Genomic DNA, 16,747 nt, shown 5'->3' with positions numbered 1-16,747 from the left:
AAGGTTCATTTGTAAACTTGGGGCCACACATGTAACAAGGTAGCTTTGAGAGTTAAGTGCCGTGAGAAATATACACATGGAACCATGGGATCACTTGGAGAGTTTCCTAACCCAGGTGGGGGATAAAGGAAGGCTTCTTTGAGGAAGTGATGACTGAGCTGACCCATAAAGAATAAATACAAGTTTTATAAATGAACAAGGTGAAAGAAGGCATTCTAAGAATTCTTTTTTTTTTTTTAAGATTTTATTTATTTATTTGAGAGAGAGGATGAGAGGAGAGAGAGAGCACATGAGAGGGGGGAGGGTCAGAGGGAGAAGCAGACTCCCTGCCGAGCAGGGAGCCCGATGCGGGACTCAATGCGGGACTCGATCCCGGGACTCCAGGATCATGACCTGAGCCGAAGGCAGTCGCTTAACCAACTGAGCCACCCAGGCGCCCCTCTAAGAATTCTTGTCATGGGCAAAGTCACAAGAGAAAAAAGAGATCATGACTTATTTGGATGAATTACAAGTGATTTTAGTACTCTTAGATTATAAAGAGTGAGGGAGGAAGAGGGGATGATAGGTTGGATGATGGAGGCAAGCACTAGTTCCTGACAGAACAGGACTTGAATGGCATGCTAAGGGGGGGCGGGTAGAGTTTTCCACAGGTGCAGGGCTATAGCGCAGTCTGATATGAGTCCGTTATGCCAGCAACAGTGCTTCGAGTAGGTTGAAGCTGAAGTTTTGCTGAAGGGAGGTTAGAGTTTTATTGTAATAGCCCAAGCAATAGATGATGAGGCTTGTACTTGAGCAGTGATAGTGCAGTTGGAGAGAAGGAATGAACAGAAGAGATATTCAGAAAGTAGAAAAAGTAGAACTTGTTGAAAGTGGACATAGAGAGTGAGAGGAAGAAGGCAGATTCCTTAGGACTCTCAGGTTTCTGGCTGGCGTAGCCCGATAGATAATAATGCCACTGAGAGAATGAACACAGAAGAAGCAGCAAATTTGTGATTTTTAGAGAAGGAGGAAGGTTTTAAGTTCAGTTTGGGACAAACTGGATTTGAAAGCAGTGCATGCAGACTGGAGGAAGAGTTTGGGAGCCATCAGTATATAGGTGGTGATGCAAACCATTCATACATGTGTTCAGGGAGATTATTCAGGGCAAGAAGAAATGAGAAATATGGATTCCCAGGGAAGACAAATATTTAAAGGGTAGACACAGGAAGAGGCACAGCTGAAGGGGAATAAGAAATGCACAAAGAAATAAAAGAGAACCAGTTGTCCTAGAAATCAAAGGAAAAGAGCATTTCACTAAATATACATAGGATAGGAAGTTGCTGTATGACACTAGACAAGTTACTTAACTTCTTCTAACCTCAATTTTCTCATTCATAAAGTAGAAAGTACTAGTACTTTCATCCTGGGGTTTTAAGTATTAAATGAGATAATATATGTAAAATCTTGGAAGCACTTAGGTGTAAGCAACAAAGAAGGAAATGATCAACTATCCAATATCACATTGCAAGACAAAATCTGAAAAGTGTCCATTGACATTTATTTGTAGCACAGAGGTCATGGGTGACCCTGGTGGGGTCACCTGGTGGGAGCACCATTTGAGGGTGGAGGGAACAGAAGCCCAAGCACAGAGATCTGAAGAATCTATAGAATATACCTTCTAGCTAGCAGATTGGATGTATGGGGGGAAATGAATTCTGATGTTGCCTGGAGTGAGAAGTATGTTCATTTTTCAGAATAGAGATTTGAGCACATTTACACACTAGGCAAAGAGTCAGCGAAGAGGGAAAAATTGGCAATATTGGAAAGAGAAAAGATGCATGTTGAAGGGAGAACTGGAAGGAAGTAGGAGGGAATGAGATCCAAAGTACAAGTAGGAAAAACTGGGAGAGGGAGGAAGCCATACTATATAGTCTTCTGTAACTTTTTGGAGTATAATATAGTAAAGTATCCAGGTCTTAAGGGTATGTAGCTCAAATTTTCACAAAGCAAACACATTCATGTAACTCTGACCCATATTTAAAAACACAAGTTTACCTGTGCCCCAGAAGCTCCTGAAGACCCCTTCCTAGTTGTTACCTGAGCCCACTCTCCCCAAAGATAATCACTGTCTTGACTTAGATAGTTCTTCTTGTTTTGGAGTTCATATAAATGGGATCATTCAGAGTGTACTCTTTTGTTTCTGGCTTCTTTTTCTCAGTTAGGTGTTTGTGATACCTGTCCGTGTTCTTGCACATAATAGAAATGTGTTCGTTTTTTATTGCTGTGTAATACTCCATTGTAGGAATATACCACCATCCATTAGCCAGGTTGTAGACAGTTGGGTTGCTTCTCCTTTTTGGTTATTGTGAATAATGTTGCTATGAACATGGTTGTACAAATATCTCTTTGAGACCCTGCTTTCAATTATTTTAGGTATATACCCAGAAGTGAAGTTGCTGGATCAGATGGTAATTCTGTGTTTAATTTTTTGAGGAACTACCATACTATTTCCCACAGCACATGGACCATTTTACATTCCCACCAGCAGTGCACAAGGGTCCCAATCTCTCTACCTCGTTTCTCTATTTCTCACTCCAACTTCTCCATTTCATCCTTATTGGGGACACTTGTTATTTTCTCTTTTTGTTTTCTTTGTTTCTTAAATAACAGCTATCCTAATGAGTATGAAATAGCATCTCATTGTGGTTTTGACTTGTATTTCCTTAATGATTAGTGATTGTCGAGCATCCTCTCATGTGCTTTGTATATTTTCTTTGGATAAATGTCTATTCTAGTCCTTTGACCATTTTTGAATTGTGCCATTTAATTTTTTTAAAGGATTTTATTTATTTATTTGACAGAGAGACACAGCAAGAGAGGGAACACAAGCAGGGGGAGTGGGAGAGGGAGAAGCAGGCTTCCGGCAGAGCAGGAAGCCCGATGCGGGGCTCAATCCCAGGTCTCTGGGATCATGACCTGAGCCGAAGGCAGATGCTTAATGACTGAGCCACCCAGGCGCCCCTGTGCCATTTAATTTTTGAAGGACAACTTTGATCGGTAATATATAGTTTGATGAGTTTTTTCTTTCAGTTGTGAAGATGTTATTCTATTGTCTTCTAGCTTCCATTGTTCTGTTGGGAATTCAGCTATAAAAGTTGTGATGGTTAATTTTATGTGTCAATTTGACTGGACTAGGGATGCCGAGATAGCTGGTAAAACATTATTTCATGGTGTGTCTTAAGGGTGTTTCTGAAAGAGTCAGCATTTGAATCAGTAGAATGAGTAAATAAATCTGTACTCACCAATGTGGGCAGGCATCATCCAATATATTCAGGGTCCAAACAGAACAAAAAGGCAAAGAACAGCAAATTTCCTCTCTTTCTTCTTGAGCTAAGACATTCTTGGACATAGGAGTTCCTGATTCTGGGGACTTACACCAGTGGCCTCTGGTTCTCAAGGCTTTAAGCTCAGACTGGTTCTTCAGCTTGCACAGGGCACATTGTAGGACTTTTGGGCCTCCACAACTGTATGAGCCCTATATTCCTATCATATATACAATTCCTATAATATATATAGTTCCTACTATACATATAATACCTGTATTTATATCTCTCTCTCTATATCTTCCATTAGTTCTATTTCTCGGGAGATTCCTAATATAGTAGGTAACTGCCTTTTTTCCTCTGGCTGCTTTTAGTATCTTCTCTGTCTTTTTTATTTTCAATACTTTTACTATAAAAGGGCCTAGGTATCTTTATATTTAGCCTGCTTGGTACTTTGTCTTATTCATTTTTGTGAAATTGGCACATAGCGTCTGACATATAGTAGATGTTCTTTTTTTTTTTTTTTTTAAGATTTTTTTATTTATTTGACAGAGAGAGACAGCGAGAGCAGGAACACAAGCAGGGGGAGTGGGAGAGGGAGAAGCAGGCCTCCCGCCGAGCAGGGAGCCCGATGTGGGACTCGATCCCGGGACCCCAGGATCATGACCTGAGCCGAAGGCAGACGCTTAACGACTGAGCCACCCAGGCGCCCAGTAGATGTTCTTTAATGTATGTTACACACATGAAACCCACAGATTACCACAGATATTTAAGGAAGTAATACTTGAACACCGCTCCACCCTAAATTTTGCTCTCCCAGTGATCCTGTCTTATCTAATTCTGAACTCGAGTCTCTCTGATCTCTTTCCTTGACCCTGCTCTTGGCCCCTAGACTTGGTTGTCATTTGAACTTGGTTTGGTTTCTCTTATGTTTAATCTTGCTTTCTCCAATTGCCTTCACTTGGCTGCCCTCAGAGTCTCAGTGTCCTTTGTGACATTAATCCCCCACCCCCAAGCCTGTGGGGGGGGGTGGGGGGGGCAATTCTGACATTAGGAATAATAGAAAGTTTTAAAATTCTTTTTTTTTAAGATTTTGTTTATTTATTTGACAGAGAGAGAGACACAGCGAGAGAGGGAACACAAGCAGGGGGAGTGGGAGAGGGAGTGGCAGGCTTCCTGCTGAACAGGGAGCCGGATGTGGGGCTCAACCCCAGGACCCTGGGACCACGACCCGAGTGGAAGGCAGACACTTAACGACTGAGCCACCCAGGCGCCCCTAAAATTCTTGTTAAAAAAGATACCACACACCATGGCAATTTATTTCAAATATTACCTTTCAAGGCATACACATTTCTATATAGTTATAATCTTAATGCATATAGGATTTTGTATTCTATTATTTCACTAACTATTACATAACGAATAGCTTTTCTTTTTCAAAACTAAAGTCATGTCATTTTGCAGTCATAATAATTCATTTGGCAAACATTTATTGAATACCTACTGCTTGCCTGACATTGTGTTAAGCACTGGGGCTACAAAGATAAAGTTCGGTTTTTCTTTATGCTTTTGAGAGTTTTGTTTTTCATGCTTTTGAGGCTCCTATGTGCTTAGAGGAGGGGGAGGTGGAGGAGGAAAGGGAAGGCCATGTCAAAAAAGGAGAGCAGCTAAGTGTTGCCACATACACCACAGGAAGTGCAACAGGGACACATAGGAGGGAATATCAGAAGTTGTCATGAAGGCAGGAAGCCTTGAGCTGAGTTTTGAAACACAAGTAGGTTTCACCAGTCAGATGGAGGAGACGTTGATGTTTTAGGGGGTTAATATATCATACCCTCTTCCCTACACCAGTTCAGAACCACCTGAAAGATGGACATAGATATCACATAGTTGGACAGAGAGTAAGATGTCAGCTTTATTGCTGGTAAGACTTAGATAAGAGGCCTTGCTGAGAAGTGAGAACAAATGGGAGTGCTAACATTGCCCTTTATTTAACATGCTTACCTTCACAGCAAGCACAGGACAACCTTGGTTTTCCACACAAGGAAAGAGTCTACTTTTCCAAGTTTAGTGATTATGAACTTCAGAATAAAATTGAAATTTAAAAAAAAAATCCCATTTAGGGTGCCTGGGTGGCTCAGTCGTTAAGCGTCTGCCTTCGGCTCAGATCATAATCCTGGGATCCTGGGATTGAGCCCCGCATCGGGCTCCCTGCTCCGCGGGAAGCCTGCTTCTCCCTTCCCCACTCCCCCTGCTTGTGTTCTCTCTCTCGCTGTGTCTCTCTCTGTCAAATAAATAAATAAATAATCTTTTTTAAAAAATCCCATTTGAACATCGTCAAAAATATAAAATGCTTAGGGATAAATTTGAAAAAAAGATGAAAAGTTGTGCTAGATCTGTACATTGAAAACTAGAAAATATTGCTGGTGGAAATTAAAGAAGGCCTTCATAAATGAAGAGATATATTATTATCATGGATCAGAAGACTTAAAAGACTCAAGGTGTTATGTGTACTCAAATCGTTTTATAGCTCTAACACTATCCCAGTCAAAACTTGGCAGGCTTTTGGTAGAAATTTACAGCTGATTCTAAAATTTAGATTGAAATGCAAAGGACCTAAAAGAGCCAAAAACAATTTTGAAAAGAAAAACATTGTTGGAGGGGTGCCTGGGTGGCTCAGTCATTAAGTGTCTGCCTTCGGCTCAGGTCATGATCCCGGGGTCCTGGGATCGAGCCCCGCATCAGGCTCCCTGCTCAGCGGGGAGTCTGCTTCTCCCTCTCCCACTCCCTGCTTGTGTTCCCTCTCTCGCTGTGTCTCTCTCTGTCAAATAAATAAAATTTTTTTTAAAAATTAAAAAAAAAAAGAGAAAACATTGTTGGAGAACTTATGCTACCTGTGGAGAATGGATTCTAAGATGGTCCTATAATCCCTAGCTCCTCATGTTCAGGTCTTTGTATAATCCCCTCCCCTTGAGTATGGATAAGACCTATAGCTTGCTTCAAACCAATAAAACATTGCAAAGGGTGACGGGACGTCATTTTGTGATTTACATTAAGTTATATAAGACTCTGTTTTGCTAGAAGACTCACTCTAAAATGCTTCTCTCTCTGCCTCTCTCACTACCCCTCCACCCACTGCTTTTAAATATGTTAGGAAAGCCCAGGTGGCAAGGAATTGTGAGGGGCCTCTAGGAGCCCATGGTGGCCTCTAGCTGCTAGCCAACAAAAAATGGAAGCTCTTGGTTATACAGCTGCAATGAACTGAATGCGGCTAACAAGCACAGAAGCAGGAAAGTAGATTTTTTTTTCCTAGTCGAGCCTCTAGATGAGAACCCAGCCCTGGCCTATACTTTGCACCCTGTGAGATGCTGCTTAAGCAGAGGACCTGGCTAAGCTATGCCTGGACTCCTGACCCACAGAGAATTGAGAAAATAAATATATGTTATTTTAAGCTTCCAAATTTGTGACAATTTTTATGCACAATAGAAAACTAGTACAATACCTGATCTTGAGACATTATAAAGGTGCAATAATCAAGACAGTGCAGTATCGGCATCAAGATAGAGAGATAGATCCATGAAACAGAAATAGACCCATACATATATACGGCCAATTGGTTTTCTTTTTTTTTTTTTAATATTTTATTTATTTGACAGAGAGACACACAGTGAGAGAGGGAACACAAGCAGGGGGTGTGGGAGAGGGAGAAGCAGGCTTCCCGCAGAGCAGGGAGCCCGATGCGGGGCTGGATCCCAGGACCCTGGGATCATGACCCGAGCTGAAGGCAGATGCTTAACAACTGAGCCACCCAGGCGCCTTTTTTTTTTTTTTCCAATTGGTTTTCAACACAAGTGCCAGGACAATTTAATGGGGGCAGTCTTTTCAACAATTGTATAGACTATTGGAAAAAAAAAAAGAAGAAGAACCTTGACCTTTATTTCTCACTATATACAAAAAATAGCTCAAAATGGATCATAGACCTAAATGTAAAAGCTAAAAACTTCTAAAACTATTAAACTTCTGGAAGAAAACCTTAGTGACCTGGCATTTGACAAAGATTTTTTTTTTTAAAGATTTTAAGTAATCTCTACACCCAACATGGGGCTTGAACCAACAACCCTGAGATCAAGAGTTGCATGCTCCACCAACTGAGCCAGCCAGGTAGCCCTTGGCAAAGATTTTTAAAACAAAATATAAGGGTGCCTGGTGGCTCAGTCGTTAAGCGTCTGCCTTTGGCTCAGGTCATGATCCCAGAGTCCTGGGATCGAGTCCCGCATCAGGCTCCCTGCTCAGCGGGAAGCCTGCTTCTCCCTCTCCCACTCCCCCTGCTTGTGTTCCCTCTCTTGCTGTCTCTCTCTGTCAAATAAATAAATAAAATCTTTAAAAAAAATAACAAAAAATGTAAATAAATTGGATTCCATGGAAATTAAAATTCTTTTGCTCTTGAAAAGACATTGCTATAAAAACGAAGAGGCAAGCCATAACCTAAAGAAAATATTTGCAAAGCATATATCTGCTAAAGAACTTGTATCTAGAATATATGAGGAATTCTTATAGTTTAACAAGACAGATAACCCAATTTAAAAATGGCTAAAAGATTTGAACAGACACTTCACCTAAGAAAATATACAAGTAGCAAATAAGCACTTGAAAAGATGCTAAACATAATTTGTCATTAGGAAAGTGTAAATTGAAACCACAATGAGATACCACCACACTCCCACTGGAATACTAAGATTCGAAAGACTGAGCATACCAAGTGTTTGGGAAGATGTGGAGCACCTAAAATCCTCACACACTTCTGGTGAGAATGTAAAATAATGCAATCATTTGGAAAACAGTTTGGCTGCTTCTTAAAAATTTCTTTATGATTTTCTTTAAAAGTAGGGCACCCGGGTGGCTCAGTCTGTTAAGCATCTGACTCTTGATTTCGGCTCAGGTCATGATCTCAGGGTCATGGGGTCAAGCCCCGTATCAGGCTCTGCTCTTAGCGTGGAGTCTGCTCGTCCCTCTCCCTCTTCTCCTCCTCCTGCTCTCTCTCTCTCAAATAAATAAATAAAAATCTTAAAAAAAAAAAGATCTTGTTAAAAGTTATGCACCTGCATTAAGATCCAGCCATTCCAGGGTGCCTGGGTGGCTCAGTCGTTAAGCGTCTGCCTTCAGCTCAGGTCATAATCCCAGGGTCCTGGGATCGAGCCCTGCATTGGAATCCCTGCTCAGCAGGAAGGCTGCTTCTCCCTCTCCCACTCCCCTTGCTTGTGTTCCCTCTCTCGCTGTCTCTCTCTCTGTCAAATAAATAAATAAAATCGTAAAAAAAAAAAAAAAAAGATCCAGCCATTCCATTCCTAGGTGTTTACTCAAGCAAATGTCCAAAAGACTTGTAGGCAAATATTCATAGCTTTTTGTTTGTTGTTGTTGTTTTTAATTCCGGTACAAGTAAGGTACAGTGTTATATTAGTTTCAGATGTAAATATAGTGATTCAACAGTTCTGTATGTCACTCGGTGCTCATCAAGATAAGTGTACTCCTAATCTCCTTCACCTATTTCACCCACCCACCCTATTTCACCACCAGTTTGTTCTCTATATTTAAGAGTCTGGGTTTTGTTTGTTTGTTTTTCTCTTTTTTCTTTGTTTTGCTTCTTAAATTCCACATATGAGTGAAATCTTATGGTATTTTTTCTTTCTCTGACTTATTTCACTTAGCATTATACCCTCCAGATCCATCCATTTTGTTGCAAATGTCAGGATTTCATTCTTTTTTATGGCTGAGTAATATTCCATTGTATAACCACATCCTCTTTATCCATTCTTCTATGGATGAACACTTGGGTTGCTTCCATAATTTGGCTATTGTAAGTAATGTTGCAATAAACATAGGGGTGCATATGTATTTTTGATTTAGTGTTTTCATCATAGCTGTTTTATTTCTAATGACCTAAAACTGAAAACAACCCAAATATCCATCAGTGTGTGAATGAATAAACAAATGGTCATATATCCATGTAACGGAATACTATTCAGCGTTAAAAGTGGGGAATATTGATACAAGATGGGTGAATAGCGAAATAATTATGGCAAGTGAAAGAAGCAGCCAAAAAAGGAATTTTTTCTGGTTATATAAAATACTGGAAAATGAAAATGAAAACGTATGGTGACAGGAAGCAGATCAGTGTTGGGGTGGCAGGGAGGCCAGCAGGGATTAGAGGCAGCATTACAAAGGGGCAGGAGGAGACTTTTGAGGGTGATAAGATATATTCATTATCTGGATTGTGGTGACAGATTCGCCTGTGTATGCTTACATCAAAACTCATCGGATTGCACACTTCAAATACATGCAGCTTATTGCATATCAATGGCACCTCACTAGAATGGGGTGGGGTGAGGGGGGATGCAAAAAAATCAAGCTTTCACGAGACGGGAGCGGCGGGAAGTAGGGAATGGGGCGGAGCTAGGCCGCGCATGCTCAGTCCTTCCTCCTCGCTCACCAATCAGATCCCGGTTGGGCGACCTGGCTCGGCTGCGGCGGTGTGCAGAGCTGAGAGGGCGCCATGGCGCGCGGGAGCTCTGCGAAGCGAGAGGTGCGGGGCTGCTTGAGGCCAGCCCGGAACTCGGTGGTGTTTAATCGTGAGGGCCCAGGGGAGCCATTGAGGGACTCCAACCAGGCAAGTGGTGTAACCTGTGTTCAGTTTGAAATGATATTTTGAAGCTGTGTGGAAAATGGGCTCAAGAGTGGGGAGCAACTGGTTGTCGGGAGGCTGTGGTAATTTTTTTTCCTGTTGGTCTCCCCCTTCAACCATGAACTCGAGGGAAAGGACTGTTTCGCACTTGTCACCGAAGTGCCTCTTACGTGCGTCCCAGCCCCGTGGCTGGTGGTCAGTGAATTTCTGGTGAGGGCGTTGAAGATCCTCAGGTCACACACAAATATAGCGCTTTTTGACTCCGGACCCGAGGCCTTTCCTTCTCAGCGCGATGAGAAATCTGGACGATATTTGGGATTCATTTTGGGATTCATCCGTCTGGTCGATGCAACGACTCTGCCAGCTGTGAAATGCCTGCCGTAAATCATGAGGGATTTCCGAGACGGTATGGAGGAGCTGGTGGATTTTGGAAATGACAAAAATTGAGTCAACAATTATTAGGGCCCCTACTCTTTTCCAGGCTATGCGTTTGGCGCTGAACGTGTCAGTGAGGAGGGTGGACATTGTCACTGCCCTCATATAAAACAGGCACTGTGAGAGCAAGATCTAAGCTCTCTTTTTTTCCCCTAAAATTTTGAAATTTGTGCTCTTACGCGAGTTTTTGTTTTGTTTTTTTTGTTTGTTTTTTTAAGTGGTCTCAGTGTGCTGAGCACAGAATGGCCTCTTTCTGGGCACTCGTGCCCTTTACTTATGAGGAAGTTTTTTGTATTAGATCTTTGATGATTTCTTCTCCATTTTCCCCCCTCCTCCTTCCTCAGCTGGATCTTTTATTGCTCAGATGTAGGACCTAATGAATGGCTCTTCTAATTTTCTTTCCTTTTTTAAAAAAAAAATTTAAAGATTTTATTTCTTTATTTGACAGAGAGAGTGTGCACTGGCACAAGAGACCATGAGCAGGGGGCATGGCAGAGGGAGAGAGAAAGGGAGGCGCAGTCTGGCCCCTGAGCAGGGAGCTGGACTTGGGGCTCCATCCCAGGCCCCTGCGATCATGACCTGAGCTGAAGGCAGATGCTTACCCCACTGAGCCACTCAGGCACCCCTTAAACCACTCTTCTGTACCGCCTCATGTTTAAGAGTGAGACCTGGCTTCTGGTTAAAGAAGGTGGATTACACACACACATTGACCTGTTTCCTCAACTAACCCCACAAAAACAATAATAAATGGATTTTTAAAAAAAGGTACAAACCCATAAGGACATAGAGTAAAGGAGAGAAGAAAATAGAAACAAATTTTGGGAAGTTAGAAATCCTAGGGACCAGTGGTAACTGACTTTGTTCATCCTAGGAAGAGAAATCCTCAAGTGATTTAAGAGAATCCCAAAAGGCAAACCAATTTAACCTGCATACCACATTCTTTCTGTCTCTCAAGCTCTTTCTTACACAGACATAGACACACAGAGGTTAGGAATTGGAGGCACATGGAACCTCTGGACATGGATATGAAGGTGGGGCTTAAAAAAGGAAGATATGTTGAAAGAATGGTAAAAGTCTGCCCAGATCTTCTTCAACTTTACAGCAGTCAGCTGACTGCCCATTTGGGCTGTATCCAACCTGATAGAAGATTGAAGGTTTATTCTGGGGAGGATAAAACAAAATTCTAGTCTGGGAGATATTAAGTACATTTGAGGTAAGAAGGACCACACTGAAAATAGGCAGTGAGTGAATGTGTACACATTAGTTGAGCCACTGCTCTAAGCATTTTATATATATTAAACAATTTCTTCTCCCAACTTCTGTATAGAGGTGGGTAATGTTTTTCTAAGATTTACAGATGAGAAAACAGATAAGGGACAGTGAGACTAAATTAGTTGTGTAAGATCACACAAATAATTATAAAAGAATATTTATAATGTATGGTATAAAGAAGAATGCTATAATGAACACCTATTACCGTTTAGTTTATCAAAAAAAAAAAGGAAAAGAGGGAGAATATACTTTTACCTTGTTTTTTTGTTCTGTTTTGTTTTTAACTTACTCTTTCAAAATGTATTTCTTCAAAATCCAGTCCTATTTTTTCCTCTTAGATGTAACTACCATCTTGAAATTTGGGTTTACCATTCCCTTGCTTTTCTGTATTGTTTAAAATATATAATTGTACCCTTAAACCATACAGTTTACTTTTGCGTATTTTTATTATGTAGACTCATTTTGTATGCATTCTTCTACAGCTTGTTTTGTCACTAAATATCATGTTTCTGAGATTTATATATATATATCTCCTACTTTATTCTATGAATGGAGTTAGTGTTGTTTTAATATTTTGAATATTGAAAATAATAAACAGTGCTACTTAGATTCTTTTTTTTTTTAAGATTTTATTATTTGAGAGAGAGAGAGAGTGAGCAAGAGAGAGAGAGAGAGCACATGAGTAGGGGCAGAGGGAGAGGGAGAGGGAGAAGCAGGCTACCTTGCTGAGCAAGGAGCCCGATGCAGGGCTTGATCCCAGGACTCTGGGATCATGACCTGAGCTGAAGGCAGACGCTCAACGACTGAGCCACCCAGGCGCCCCTGAAGGCAGGTCCTTAACGGACTGAGCCACCCAGGCGCCTTTGCTACTTAGATTCTTATGCATATCTCCTCTTGGTGAAAGCAGAAGTTTCTCTGGACCCAAACTGCTGGGTTGTAGGTTATACACATTTTCAGCTTTACAAAGGTAGTGTGCTGGTTGTACCAATTCACACTCTCACCAACAGGATCTAGGAGTTCTCATTATTCTACATCCTTATGTTTTACCCACTTTAGTTAGGTGAAATTGATGTCTCACTGTGATCTTACTCGGCATTTGCCTCATAAATAATGAGATTGAACTTTTTATATGGTTTTTCATTCTGCATGTTTCCTCTTCTGTGAAATGGTTGTGCATGAGTTTTGCCTATAAAAACATATACAGTTTTCTGTGTTTCTTATTGATTTGTAGAATTGTTACCATATGTTGGAAATTTACAATTTGATGGTTATATATATTGTAAATACTTGTTTTTGCCTTGTCTTCACTTTCTTTATAATGCCTTTTGATTAACTAAAGTTCTTAAATTTAATCTAGTTGAACTCATACTCTTTTTTTAAAAAATGGTCAGTATGTTTTTAGTTACTCTTTTATGCTTAAGAAATTCTTCCTCTTCTCAAGTTACTTATATTTTTTCCTACACATTTTTGAAAGCTTGCCTTTCACAGGAGTTGATTTTTGTGTATGGAGTGAGGTAGGTCTCCAAGTTTTAATTTTTCCATATAGGTAATCAGTTGTCCAAGTTCCATTATTATTATTTTTTTTTAGATTTTATTTATTTATTTGTCAGAGAGATAGAGAGCACAGATAGTCAGAATGGCAGGCAGAGGGAGAGGGAGAAGCAGGCCCTCCGCTATGCAGTGAGCCTGATGCAGGGCTGGATTCAAGGGCCCCGGGATCATGACCTGAGCCGAAGGCAGACACCCAACCGACTGAGCCACCCAGGCGCCCCGTCCAAGTTCCATTATTGGTTAGTCTTTTGCCTAGTGGTCCAAAATGCCACCTCCGTCAGTACTGCATCCATACATGCATGGGTCTGTTTCCAGACTGCAGAGTTCTCTAACTTTAAGCCAATTTATCGAACCCTAAGCCCCTACCTCACTGTCTTTAATTACCACAGTTGTGTAATAAAACTTGTTATCTGGTAGGACAAATTCCTCCACCTTACTATTTTTCTTCATAAGTGTCTTTGCTATTCTTTGGGATGCTATTCATCTATATAGATTTTAAAATAAGCTTTTCAAGTTATAAAACACAAAGTCACGCAGACTTGATGGAACTTTTATTACGATTCTTCTGAATCTGTAGATGAGTTTGAGAATAAAATAATGAGACTTTCTATGTAGGGGCAGAGTTTTTTCCTCCATTTTTTAGGTCTTTTAAAATGTTTTTTAATAAAATTTTTATAATTTTTTTTCTATACAGGTCTTGTACAGCTTTTGTCATATTTATTCTTTGGTACCTACTTATTTCTGTTGCTATTGTAAGTTATTATCTTTTTCCTGTAGTGGATTTTTAAGAATATTAATCTCTTATTTATCAGTCTTGCTGAATTCTCCTTTTTTCATATGCAATAGTGTCTATAGATTATTTTTGTTTTTTTATAGACAATTGTATCATCTGTAGATAGTAAGGTTTATTTCTTTCTTTCTAGTCTTCTAACTTTTCCTTTGTTCCCTCTGTACTGGCTGGACCTCCAGTACAATGCTGAAATAAGTAAGAGCCTATTTGTCTTGGTCCTGATTTTAAAGAGAATGCTTCTGATGTTTTACTATTAAGAATAAAGTTTGTGGGCGCCTGGGTGGCTCAGTTGGTTAAGCGACTGCCTTCAGCTCAGGTCATGATCCTGGAGTCCCGGGATCGAGTCCCACATCGGGCTCCCCACTCAGTGGGGAGTCTGCTTCTCCCTCTGACCCTCTCCCCTCTCATGCTCTCTCTCACTCTCTCTCTCTCTCAAATAAATAAATAAAATCATAAAAAAATAAAATTAAATTAAATTTAAAAAAAAGAATAAAGTTTGTATTTTGTAATTGTTATATCTGGATGATAGGTATCTGATGGGTACCTGGGAGTTCATTATACTAGTCACTCTCAATTTGTGTATGTTGGAACATTTTCACAATATAATATTAATTTATTTTTTTAAATATTTATTTATTTATTTTAGAGAGAGAGAGCATGAGTGGGAGGGGCAGAGGGAGAGAAAATCTCAAGCAGACTCCATGCCCCGTGTGCAGAGCCCAGCTTGGGGCTCGATCTTAAGAACCTGAGATCACAACCTGAGCTGAAACTAAGAGTCAGATGCTTAACAGACTGAGCCACCCAGGCACCCCTATAATATTAATTTAAACAGTGTTTGTTACAGGGGTTTAGTAGATACCTTAAAAAAAAAAAAGGCTCCACGCCCAGTATGGAGCCCAACATGGGGTTTGAACTCACAATCCTGAGATCAAGACCTGAGCTGAAATCAAGAGTCAGATGCTTAACTGACTAAACCACCCAGGTGCTCCTTGTTAGATACCTTTTAATTGTTTAAGAAACTCCCTTTTTCTTGGTTTGCTGAGATTTTTTTAAAGATTTATTTATTTATTAGAGAGAGAGAGAGAGAGAATGCAGGGGGAGGGGCAAAAGGAGAGGGAGAGAGAGAATCTTCAAATCGACTCCCTGCCAAGCTTGAAGCCTGATGTGGGGCTCGATCCCAGGACCCTGAGATCATGACCCCAGCCGAAATCCAGAGTTGGTCGCTGAACCAGCTGAGCCACCCGGGCACCCCTAAGATTTTTTTTTTAATCATGAATAGGTGTTGAATTTTATTAAGTGATTTTTCTTTTCTTTTTTTAATATTTTTTTTTTCTTTTGGGGAGGAGGGGCAAGAGGAAGGAAGAGAGAGAGAATCTCAAGCAGGCTGTATGCCCAGTGTGGAGCCTGACGCTGGGCTTGATCTCACGACCCTGAGATCATGACCTGAGCTGAAATCAAGAGTCAGTCATATAGCCTACTGAGCCATCCAGGCACCCCCTTTTTAAGATTTTTAAAAAAATTTTTAAATAGTCTCTACATCCATTTGGGGCTCAAACTCACAACCCTGAGATCAAGAGTCACATGCTCCATCCACTGAGCCAGCCAGGTGCCCCATTAAGTGATTTTTCTGCATCTGTAAGCAGGTCGTATTGGTTTTCTCCTTTACGCAACATTTGCAGATTTTCTAATGTTAAATCACCTTGCATTCTTGGGATAAGTGCAATTTGGTCATGAGATACATATATATAGATATAGATCTGGTTTCCCTTTTTTTTTTTTTTAACTTTTACATTCTTGCTCATGACTGAGACTACCCTGTAATAATTCCTTTCCTGTATAGCCTTTGTTGGTGTTGGGTATCAAGATTATACTAACTTGGGGAGTATTCCATTTTTTTCTTCTCTGGAAAAGTTTGTATAAGTTCAAAGGATCTGTTATTCCTTGACTGTTTGGCAGAACTCTCCTTTAAAACCATTTGATATATTTTTATTTTGTGGGAAGATTTTAAACTACTGACTCCATTTCGTTAATCATTTAGAGGTATTTAGCTAATGGTTTGAATGTTCTCTTTCTATTCTATTCCATTTCTTTTTTTAATAGCTTTTTTGGGACATTTTACTATATATGCTTACCAATGTCTAAAGTGAATCAACACCTGTATCTTTGTCCTAAACAGTAGGGATGCTTTAGAGTGCTTTAATTCTTATTACACTGTCTCCAAACTTACATGCCAATGACCAATATTTTAGTTCTACCCTGTTAAAGAAATAACTCCATCTCTGTTGACAAGTGATATAAAATAGTCACCATCTTCTTTTATTATTATTGTGCCTTACAGCAACCTATTCTTTTTGTTCAAAGCACTTATTTTGAAATATATATAAACCTTGTTTATTGTCTATGCCACTGTTTTCTTCATGAGAGCAAGGAACCACATGTTTACTTTGTTCACTAACTGGTAAGCATTGAGTAAATATGTGTTGAATGGGTGAATATATATTTGTATTTTGGAAAGATCACCCTGGACGCAATTAGAGAATGAATCTGAGGGTGCAAGACTAGATGCAGGGAGTTAGGAGGCTGCTGCACTTAATCTAGGCAAGGGTAAGTGGTGAGCTGGACTTGGACAATAGTCATAGAGATAGAGAAAAATAAAGAGGATTGAAAGATATTAGGAAGTAGAATCCATAGGATTTTATTACCATTTCAATATGAGGG

Source organism: Mirounga leonina, unplaced genomic scaffold, assembly GCF_011800145.1.
Source record: "Mirounga leonina isolate KUSES-001 unplaced genomic scaffold, KU_Mleo_1.0 Mir_173, whole genome shotgun sequence".
In the NCBI taxonomy this organism is placed as follows: Eukaryota; Metazoa; Chordata; class Mammalia; order Carnivora; family Phocidae; genus Mirounga; species Mirounga leonina.
This window is presented reverse-complemented; position numbering follows the sequence as displayed.